This window comes from Erythrolamprus reginae, chromosome 3 (assembly GCF_031021105.1).
Source record: "Erythrolamprus reginae isolate rEryReg1 chromosome 3, rEryReg1.hap1, whole genome shotgun sequence".
In the NCBI taxonomy this organism is placed as follows: domain Eukaryota; kingdom Metazoa; phylum Chordata; class Lepidosauria; order Squamata; family Dipsadidae; genus Erythrolamprus; species Erythrolamprus reginae.
Window position 1 is genome coordinate 86,899,518 of NC_091952.1, and position 9,881 is coordinate 86,909,398.

Here is a 9,881-nt window from a genome sequence, read left to right on the forward strand (position 1 = left end):
TAGTGGCAGGGGTGAAGAAGTTTCACAATTACATTTTTGGAAGAAGCTTTGAGCTAGTCACTGACCACAAACCCCTACTAGGCCTGCTAGCCCCCAACAAGCCCACTCCACCTTTTATGTCTCCAAGACTAATCAGATGGGCTCTTTTCCTCTCAGGGTATCAGTATGAGCTCACCCACAAGGGGGGGAAGGAAATCAATCATGCAGACGGCCTCAGCAGATGCCCCATAGCAGACTTAGTGGAAGACCCTGTTCCTTCCACAGATGTGCTAATGATAGAACTCGAGGAAAACCCACTAACCACAGCAAAAGAGGTAGCTGCACACACGCAGCAAGATCAAATCCTTAAACAAGTGGTGAACTGTGTTCTAAAGGGATGGCAAAATGATATTGTTAAACCTGAATTGTGTGATTTTAAAAACAAAAGGCTTGAATTATCGTATGTAAAAGGTTGTTTGCTGTGGGGGGATAGAGTGATCATCCCCAAACGCCTAAGGGAAAAGGTACTCAAAATGTTACACGTGGGCCATCCTGGGATTGTCAGGATGAAGAGCCTAGCAAGGGGGCATTTATGGTGGCCAGGGCTAGATGCTGATATTGAAAGTTGGGTTTCAAAGTGTGACCCGTGCCAAGAGTCAAGGCCCAGTCCCCCCAAAACAACTCCGGCTGAGTGGGAACAGCCTGCTGGTCCTTGGTCTAGGATCCACATTGATTTTGCTGGCCCAGTGGGGTCTCAGTATTTTTTAATAGTGGTTGATGCCTTCTCCAAATGGTTGGAAATAATAGCAATGAACAACATAACCACAAGTGCCACTATCAAGGTATTGAGCAGACTGTTTGCATCCCATGGTTGCCCTGATCTCTTAGTGTCTGACAATGGGCCACAGCTAACAGCCAGGCAATTCGAATTATTCCTAGATGGCCTAGGGGTCAGGCATGCCCTCATCTCGCCTTACTCGCCCTGGGCTAACGGGTTGGCAGAACGTTACGTACGGGTGGCAAAGGAGGCATTGCACAGGTCAGGCCCTGGGGATGTGCAACAAAACTTGGACCAATTCTTACTAACCCAGCACATTACCCCTAACTCGCACACACATGTAAGCCCTGCAGAGTTATTGATGGGAAGGAAGTTGAGGTCACCATTAGACAGGTTAAATCCAAGGTTCTGTGTCAATAATAACCAAATGTGTATGAAACCAGAAAGAGAAATGTATTTGGGACAAAATGTATATGTAAAATGTTTTGATGGAAATGTAAACTGGATGAAGGGAATTATTGTTAAGCAAAACGCACCCAAGACTTATGTTGTTAAACTAGAGGATGGTCGTTTGTGGAAACGACACATAGACCACATTCGGAAACGAGCTGAAAATCAATTGCCACAACCCGCTGACATGGACTCTCCCCCTTCAACAGACTTTAGTACATTGCCCGAACTAAGAAACACGCAAAGAGACTTATCGGGCCAGGGGGAACCATCCAGCGACGCCGAGCCATCCTCGTCCTCCGAAGCCTTCGTTGGGCCTGCCAGGCCAAGTCCGCCGCACCGGGAGAACAGCGGCGAGCCATCCTCCACAGTCAGTGGCGAAGGAGAAATTGAACTGCGCAGGTCAGCGCGAGAGCCTCGGAGGCCTCACCGATTGGACGACTTCGTCACATGGCTTTCTTGATGGATGAGTCCAACTATGAGGGGAGGGGTGTTGTATCCTGAAATGGCTACCTTGTAACTCTGTAAATAGTTTGTTCCTCTTTCCAGCGCTGTCTGAGCCCAAGCAGGAAGTCGCTCCTGATTGGCTCAGACGCGGCAGGCTCTAGCTTTGGCGGGAACCGCAAAAGTATAAAAGAAGCGGTTTCTCCAGGCAGAGTCAGTCGGTACTCGCTGAATTGTCACTTTACCTTGCTGAGCTGTCACTTGTTCTCTGAGCTGAATAAAAGTACCGATTGCTCAAAACCCTGTCTCTGGGTCTACTTCAATCAGTGTCTGCACTGCTTCTTCAGCAGGAAATATTAGTAAATTATCTGCATTTTCCATGTCTGATTTCTATTAATAACGAGAAGAAGAGTTCTCTGAGTTCTTAAAGAACTCAGATCTGTCATTGCTACCCCCCTGACTGATTTGTTTAACCAATCCTTGTTAACAGGAGATGTTCCTGAGGATTGGAGAATGGCAAGTGTTGTGCCTATCCACAAGAAGGGCAGTAGAGAAGAAGCTGGTAACTACAGGCCAGTTAGCTTGACATCAGTTGTCGTTAAAATGATGGAGACTCTACTGAAAAAGAGGATAAATCAGCACCTAAAAAACAATAAATTATTGGACCCAAATCAGCATGGCTTTACTGAAGGCAAATCATGTCAGACTAATCTCATTGATTTCTTTGACTATGTCACAAAGGTGTTGGATGAAGGTGGTGCTGTGGATATTGCCTACCTGGACTTCAGCAAAGCCTTTGATACGGTTCCACATAAAGAGCTGATAGATAAATTAGTGAAGATTGGACTTAATCCCTGGATAGTTCAATGGATTTGCAGCTGGCTGAAGCATAGACACCAGAGGGTTGTTGTGAATGGCGAGTATTCTGAGCAGAGTCAGGTTACAAGCGGTGTGCCACAAGGGTCTGTTCTGGGTCCTATTCTTTTTAATATGTTTGTGAGTGACATAGGGGAAGGTCTGGTAGGGAAGGTTTGCCTATTTGCCGATGACTCTAAAGTGTGCAATAGGGTTGATATTCCTGGAGGCGTCGGCAATATGGTAAATGATTTAGCTTTACTAGATAAATGGTCAAAGCAATGGAAACTGCAGTTTAATGTTTCCAAATGTAAAATAATGCACTTGGGGAAAAGGAATCCTCAATCTGACTATTGTATTGGCAGTTCTGTGTTAGCAAATACTTCAAAAGAAAAGGATTTAGGCGTAGTGATTTCTGACAGTCTCAAAATGGGTGAACAGTGCAGTCAGGCAGTAGGGAAAGCAAGTAGGATGCTTGGCTGCATAGCTAGAGGTATAACAAGCAGGAAGAGGGAGATTATGATCCCGCTATATAGAATGCTGGTGAGACCACATTTGGAATACTGTGTTCAGTTCTGGAGACCTCACCTACAAAAAGATATTGACAAAATTGAACGGGTCCAAAGACGGGCTACAAGAATGGTGGAAGGTCTTAAGTATAAAACGTATCAGGAAAGACTTAATGAACTCAATCTGTATAGTCTGGAGGACAGAAGGAAAAGGGGGGACATGATCGAAACATTTAAATATATTAAAGGGTTAAATAAGGTCCAGGAGGGAAGTGTTTTTAATAGGAAAGTGAACACAAGAACAAGGGGACACAATCTGAGGTTAGTTGGGGGAAAGATCAAAAGCAACATGAGAAAATATTATTTTACTGAAAGAGTAGTAGATCCTTGGAACAAACTTCCAGCAGACGTGGTAGATAAATCCACAGTAACTGAATTTAAACATGCCTGGGATAAACATATATCCATCCTAAGATAAAATACAGAAAATAGTATAAGGGCAGACTAGATGGACCATGGGGTCTTTTTCTGCCGCCAGACTTCTATGCTTCTATGTTTCTAAGACAATGCATCCTGGCATAAACTGACATCTGCAATTTTTTGAGAGGGTCTTTTCAATTTCTTCACAGAGATGGCTTTTTAATTTATTTAATCACTATAAATGACTTGAAGGAAAACTGCTGTTAAAAGACCCAGTCCTTGACTGAATAATAAGCCATAATAAATAAGTAGTTTTCCAAAGTCTCCATTCTTTCAGCATAGGATCTTGACTATGTTTATTTATTTCCATTCATATCCCACTTTTCTCCCCATCAAGAATCAAGAGAAGGATGTTTGTCTTTATAAATATTACACTGAATGATTCCAGTTTCATGAGGCCAAACTTCAGTCTTCAGTATGATTACACATGTGGTAACCGTAACCTAAATGCAGAGATAGAAACTAAAAGGGTCAAGCTATTTATTGGTCTACCTTTACCTTTTACTATTGAACCATATGGATTATTAACCTGTTTACACTCTTTAGCTCAGCCTTTACATGGAATGATGGTGAAATTAAAAAAAAAATCAAAATGGCAACTATAATGCCACATCTCAGCAGGTTGGTTATGACCTTTAAAGCCCTTCATGGCACTGGACCAGAATATCTCCGAGACCGCCTTCTGCCGCACGAATCCCAGCGACCGATTAGGTCCCACAGAGTGGGCCTCCTCCGGGTCCCGTCAACTAAACAATGCCGGTTGGCGGGCCCCAGGGGGAGAGCCTTCTCTGTGGCGGCACCGGCCCTCTGGAACCAACTCCCCCCGGAGATCAGAACTGCCCCTACTCTTCCTGCCTTCCGTAAACTCCTTAAAACCCACCTTTGCCGTCGGGCATGGGGAAACTAAACATCTCCCCCTGGGCACGTTGAAGTTATATATGGTATGCCTGTATGTGTGTATGTTAGTATTGGGGATTTTCTTAAACTTATAATATTTTAATTAATTGGATTGTATTGGATTGTTTTTCACTTGTTGTGAGCCGCCCCGAGTCTTCGGAGAGGGGCGGCATACAAATCCAAATAATAAATAATAATAAATAAATAAATAAATAAATCGCCCTGCACAGTATTCCTTAGAAAATTATTTATTTTTTATTTAAATTTATTATAGCTGCACAACTCTGGAGCACTCTGAGAAGGATTGCTTTGTTTAATATCCAAAATTGTAACCTCCCATGATACGAGGGTCACCCAGAAAGTAATGCACCACATTTTTTTTCTCAGCCTACAGTAATGGTACGAAAGTGAAACTTTAGTTATATAGTGATCCCTCGATTTTCACGGGTTCAAACTTTGCGAAACGGCTATACCAGGGTTTTTAAAAAAATATTAATTAAAAAATACTCCGCGGTTTTTTTTCTATACCACAGTTTTTCCCACCCGATGACCTCATACGTCATCACCAAACTTTAGTCTGCCATTGCTGATTGGCTAAAATCTCGGCCAATCAGCGTTATCATCGCAAAAATTTTGCCTGTCATTGCTGATGGGATGAAAGCACTCTCAGCTAAGGGACTGCGAGAGGGGTGGGGCGGGCATTCTCAAAGCGCTCAGAGCGGCTAGTGGCTGAATAAGGAGGACGAGAAGCCGTAGCCGCCAGCACTGCTGCAGGAGGACCCATGCCCCAGGAAAGCCGGTGAGAGGGGCAGATCGGGCGGGCACGGGGGTAACGGCGAGGGGGCCGGAGGTGCTGGGGGGGCGGGGGCAGCCGACATTCAAAACAATCTTTGCCGGCCTCCACACTTTCGTCGCTCCCCGCCCCCAACTTCAAGCCCGGCTCCTTGCGTGGCCTTGGAAAAGGGTGCGTGGGGGGTAGTTTTTGGCTGTCCATAGCCAAAAATGGTGGTTTTACTTCCACATCTCTACTTCGTGGAAATTCGACTTTCATGGGCGGTCTGGGAACGCAACCCCCGCGAAAATCGAGCGATCACTGTACATTATTTGAATTGTCTGGACTTTGTGTGTAAATTTTGCATTTCTTCAGACAGATAGCGAAGTTGCAGCAGTGTTTTGAAATGGCATCTGTAAGTGATGTATGTTACAAGCAGCGTGTCATCTTTGAATTTCTCACTGCAGAGAAACAAACTGTTGGGAACATTCACAAAGGTTTGTTCCCTATTTGTTTGGGCCATTAAAGGATGCCATTCACGGAAAACATTTTGAGGATGACAAAGAGGTGATTCACAGAGTGAAGAAATGGCTTAATGGCCAGAACAAGGAGTGCTACCGACAGGGCATACACGCCCTTGTGCCCCGCTGGAGGAAGGCCATAGAATGGGATAGAGATTATATGGAAAAATTGGGAGTATAGAAGAAACATCATTCTTTCTTGTGTGTAAGTTTCATTGTGTTCAATAAATAATTGTTGAAGAAAAGAATATGGTGCATTAATTTCTGGGCAACCCTAGTAGAATACAGTCCTGCATTTAGTACATTGTACATTGGGGAAGGGACGAGTAGTGACAGCTAGTCCACACAGAGCTATGAGCACTAACTCCATCTTTATTGTAAGGTTACATTGATAAAATGATAACGCTTTCCTATTATGTCCGACTCTAGGGAGTCGGACATAATAGGAAAGCGTTATCATTTTATCAATGTAACCTTACAATAAAGATGGTGCTCATCTCCATTTCCTAGGCAAGGGAGCCAGCTTTATCTGAAGACCCTTTCATGATCATGTGGCCAGCATGACGATACCCTAAGGCGCATGAATGCTGCTACTTTACCATTGAAGTCAAACCTATTTATCTACTCACATTTGCACGCTTGCGAACTGCTAGGCTGGCAGAAGCTGGGGCAAGAATGGAAGATCACTCCATCACGTGGTGCTTGGATCTCAAACTGCCAACCTTCCAGTTGACGTGTCTAGTGCCTTAACTACTTGGCTACCGTGCTCAGTTAATACCATCTTGCAAAAGTATTTCTTGTTAATACAATCTTGAAAGTGTTGTGGTTAGCTCTGGCCCAGCTCCTGCCCCAAGCAATGAGGAGGTGGATGCGGGGGAGACATCCACATGCCGCAGGCCTGTTTTGCTCCCAGTAGAATCTGTCTCCTCTGACCAAGGAAGCGTGAGTGACAGGGAAGAGGGGAGTTTGGCAGACAGCCCAGGAGGAGATCAATCATCTGTATCATCCCATGCGTAGAGTGATGCATAGGCGACAACAACTGAAGGATTATTACAAGAGAAAATGAGGCCACCTGTGTTTGGGTAGGGCTGCTCTAATTAGTGCTACAGATAAAAGTGCAGCCTGGTGTGTTAGCCTCATGGCAGTTTATCTGATTCATTGTTTCGTCAAAATCGTGGTTTTTGTGCTGTTCAAGATTGTGTGTGGACTCTCTGGACTTTAGAATTGGACTCAATTTCCCAGTTATTGGGTGAGTAATTGGATTGCATTTCACCTGTGCCTTGTGTGTAGCAGAAAATCTCTTTGACATTTAAAAAGGGAGCTGTTTTTTCTGCTGTTCAAGATTGTGTGTGGACTCTCTGGACTTTAGAATTGGACTCAATTTCCCAGTTATTGGGTAAGCAATTTTATTGCATTTCACCTGTGCTTTGTGTGTACCAGAATTTTTTTCCTGTTTTTCTGTTTATAAAAACTTTTGGGTTTTCCTTTTATCGTGTGGTGTTTGTCTTCCTGGACTAATTATCCTGTAATTACGGGCAGTTGAAACACGCTGGCAGAACAGAAAGCATTTTTGCTTTCTCTCATTCTACTCATTGGAAAACTAGGGAGGGTTCCTTTGGACTCTGCTTCCTCTCCTATGGAATGAGACATCCTTTACAGGATGGTTTTCCCATCTGCAGATCTTTCTTCTGTCTCCCAAGGTCACTTCCACACACCATTACAAGTAAGAAGTGGACTGGACTCAAGATTGCACGTTTGATGAAATTTTTGCTCCAAATGATGATCGGCCACTTTTACAGACCTTATTCATCTCCTTCATTCACACAAACTATTATCTTTTGAGGACTGCTTCAGCCTTCAGCTCAATAAATATACTAATGTTAAACCTTGAAAAATTGAACTACAAGGACTATTTTTCTGTTTAAAAGAAAGCTGTTCAAGCTGGTTCAAACTCACACCTGATATTTCTGCTTTTCTAGATAAGTGAAAATTCAAAGTTGCTTTCAGTAATTAGGACAAGCTGTAATTTGCCAAATACTAATCTTTTTTTGGCAACGATGATTAAGCAAAACAGCAATTCACTTCTTGTGTAATATTGGGTTAAGCGACTGTAGTCATAACACAGTATGCCTGTCCACTCTTCCCCCACCTTTTTCATCAACAACCTTCAAAAACTCCCTTTTGTCAAAATGTGCCTTTTCGTGTGCTTCATAGAATGATGTTTATCCAATGAAATTACATGGATGGAGCAACAATTCAAACACTTCCACTGGAAATGTACTTTAATTCCTTGGGTAGCAGGTATTTAGGAAGTTGAAACGTTTAAGTTGCATTTAAAAATGGTGTGGGAGCAACATGAATCATCCGGTGCTAATGGTAACCAGTTTGCATGTCACCACATTGAGGACAACACAGTACAGTATATGTTTGGCTTAAATGGAGCACTGAGTACTAGTTGTTCTGATATAAAGAATATTAAATGTCATAATAAGATGTTCCAGCTGGGAGCAATTGGTGCCATACGCAATTGTATTAAGCTAGCCTTACATTACAGGCAATTTGCAAGCCCTGATTGCCTTGGATCTGTACCTGATTCACACTGAGATTATTATGCATTCTGGAAAGAAAGATGGCTGAATCTAATATTGTAGTCCCCCACCCATTTTCAATTATAAAAATCTTATGTTATTTTCACCACCACCATCACCCTCCTCCCCCCTGTCCTCATCTCATTTTGTTTTATTTTGGTGATAAAATGTTTGTTATTTTAAAATTGAAATTACAGGAAAATTCTGACCCTCCTCCAGCATCAGCAATGTAATGGTTGGGCATAGAATAAACCTTAACATGGAATACTGTGTTCATTTGGAATACTGTGTTCAGTTCTGGAGACCTCACCTACAAAAATTGAACGGGTCCAAAGACGGGCTACAAGAATGGTGGAAGGTCTTAAGCATAAAACGTATCAGGAAAGACTTAATGAACTCAATCTGTATAGTCTGGAGGACAGAAGGAAAAGGGGGGGACATGATCGAAACATTTAAATATGTTAAAGGGTTATATAAGGTTCAGGATGGAAGTGTTTTTAATAGGAAAGTGAACACAAGAACAAGGGGACACAATCTGAAGTTAGTTGGGGGAAAGATCAAAAGCAACGTGAGAAAATATTATTTCACTGAAAGAGTAGTAGATCCTTGGAACAAACTTCCAGCAGATGTGGTTGGTAAATCCACAGTAACTGAATTTAAACATATCTGGGATAAACATATATCCATTGTAAGATAAAATACAGGAAATAGTATAAGGGCAGACTAGATGGACCATGAGGTCTTTTTCTGCCGTCAGTCTTCTATGTTTCTATGTTTCTATGTCTGCTTACCTTGAAGCTCTTGCAGATAAAACACCTGCTTTGGGAAAGGCTGGGAAGGCAGAATCTCCAGCACTAGAAACTTGTTGAGGTCAGAGGAATTCAAATTCAGATTTTTAAGATATTTGTTTTCACTTCTTTGTCTGTTTGCATGAAGGAAATATCTTATATTTACTTCCTTTTGTCTTTTTTAAAACTTACCATATTTTTCAGAGTATAAGATGGGGGAGGAAGAACTCGAAGAAAGCGCTCTCGCAGCCCACTCACTGAAAAAGAGAGAGGGAGATTTCTCTCTCCCTCTCCCTCTCTCTCTTTCAGCGAGGGGGCTGCGAGAGCGCTTTCTCCGAGTTCTTCGGGAACGCCTGCCCTGCCTCTACTGCAGCCCCCTTGCTGAAAGCTCGGGAGGAAAGCGCTCCCAGCGAAGGGGCTGTGAGAGGGGTGGGGCGGGCATTCCTGAAGCGCGCGGAGAAAACTCTCTCTTGCAGCCCCCTGGCTGGGAGCGCAGGAAGTGGAGGAGAAGGAGAGGGGGCAGATTGGGCGGGTGGGGGCCGGAGGCATGGTGGGGAAGCAGCCATGGCTCCCTTTCCTTTTACTGCCAGCGCCTCCCTGCCCCCCCGCGGGCTGGCAGGGGGATGGAAAGCGCGCGCCCATGGAAAACGGCACGCGTGGGGGTATTTGGGGGTGTGCGCCTGCTCACGGGCGCAGCTTACAGGGAACGGTGCCCTCCAGTAATATTTTATCTCAACATTCAGTGCCTAAGAACCTATGATTACAACATCTATCTATCTATCTATCTATCTATCTATCTATCTATCTATCTATCTATCAT